We start from the raw sequence: 1,936 nt of genomic DNA on the forward strand, positions 1-1,936 counted from the left end.
GTTTACTGCTTCCATAATTTTGGGTTTCTTTACTAAATTTTTATATTGTTAAATTGAAGTTGAAATTTATGTATGTATGTCTTTTAGAAGAATGTATTTATTGGCTTGGTCTTTTCTAGCCGTGGAGAACATATTTATAGTGTCAGGATTTGCCAGCTAGAAGGAGTAGATAGAAATCTAGTGGCATACAAGTATAACAAATAAGAGAAGCCACTCAGAGGTGTTCAAATGGGAAGAACAGAGAAGAGTTCATGAAACACTAAATAGGAAACACTAAACTGTCCTTTAAGGATGAGAGAGATTTCAGCAGGAGATACCATGTATAGAGTCATCGATGTAGAAATGGCAGGCAGGTTTGGGGAATGGCAGGCAAGTTAGACTTCAGGTGATGTCTGACTGAAACACAAATTGACACTAAATCTTAGAGAGCCTTATTATCCACAAATATCTGAGCTTTATTCTGTTGGAATGAAGAACCCCTGAAGGTCTTTGAATAAAGGAATAACAGGTCAATGTTATTTTAGGAAGTTGTATAAAAGGTGATGGGAAAGATGGAGGGAAGAGGAAGGGCTACTGCAATACTCATAGTGGGATAATAAGAGTCTGCATTTCGAGAGTGGCAGAAGGAATGAATATGAGAAACATTATATAATTTGTATAAACTGGCAATTGACTGGACATAGAGAATTAATAAATAGGGAAGGATATGGCTTCAAGCTTGGATGAGAACCAGGAAGATTTTTAGGTTTAAGAAAATTATGAGTTTACTTTTAGACATTAATTATTAGGTACCTTTGGGACAATTCATGAACAGATACTTCCTGAAAATCTATATAATAATGCTTTTTGGCTAAAATGTAGCCAAAGAAATAATTTTTTCACCAAACATAACTTTTTTTCACCAAAATGGTTCAACCTCAAATATATCAAAGCTCCAGTTTTGAATCCATGATCTGAAATATTCATATTTAATAATATGTACATGCCTATACAAATACGTAATTATGGATTTGTTGGTATAGTTTCTAGAAGTTGTGTTTTAAATATAGTGTTAATACTTAAGTAACATGTCTCATGTTTATATTACTGTACACTTGAGCTACATCTTTCACTATTTCTAATTGGAATTCCTAACAAAGAAAGATTTTTTTTTCCCTCTGAGAGATTTCAGTATCATTTTGCCTAATTGCACCTTATGTTAAACTACTATATTATAAGCTTCTTTGCAATAATAAAATAGTAATGCAGTTACTCTCTTAAGGAGCTCTGAGTTGTTATGCCATTACAGTTTGGTGACATTCTGCTGACTATAGATTGGTGAGTGAGAAGGGCTAACATTAAGGTGGTTTCTTTTACACTCCTTCATACAAACATTGCTACTATGTAATTTAGCAAAGTGTTTAGGTTATTAAAAAAATCAAATGTAAGGATTTTAGTGCAATTCTACCTAACATTACAAACAAAGACTTGCCAATAATCAGTCAAGTGCATAAAACAGCAAGTTTGCACGCTATTTATTTGGACTAAATCTCTAACAAGCTTTGTCTGTTAATTGGACTCAACGTTTATGTTGCTAAATGAGAAGCATTTTGGCTGCTATGTAGGGTGGTAAGACCTACCCAGTGGAATAAACAACTAACATCTGTTATCCTGTCCTGCTCCAGCTTGGCTTTTACCAGTTAAGTACTACATCAGCCCTGAAGTCAAGGTTATCAAATTTGTGAATCTCTGGCTCACCCATGTACATGTGAAGGTAAAGAAATAGTGCACCATGAGTAAAGAAAGACCAGCCAACCAAAAGATATTGAGTATAGCTGATCCATTTTGTTTTAATTTTACAAGCCCTACAACCTTAAGCAAAATCTAACAGAGGTTAGAATTTTTGTAAAGCTTTTATAATAGCTATAATTAATTTCAGTTCTTTTCTTTAGCATTT

General features: G+C 33.5%; 1 protein-coding gene across 1 annotated transcript in view; it reads left to right on the forward strand.

The window, feature by feature from the left end:
• CNTLN (centlein, centrosomal protein) overlaps positions 1 to 1,936 on the forward strand; it is a 295,319-nt gene that overhangs the window by 247,202 nt on the left and 46,181 nt on the right. The gene's annotated exons all lie outside the window — the stretch shown is intronic.

This window comes from Propithecus coquereli, unplaced genomic scaffold, assembly GCF_000956105.1.
Source record: "Propithecus coquereli isolate 6110/MARCELLA unplaced genomic scaffold, Pcoq_1.0 Scaffold95, whole genome shotgun sequence".
In the NCBI taxonomy this organism is placed as follows: domain Eukaryota; kingdom Metazoa; phylum Chordata; class Mammalia; order Primates; family Indriidae; genus Propithecus; species Propithecus coquereli.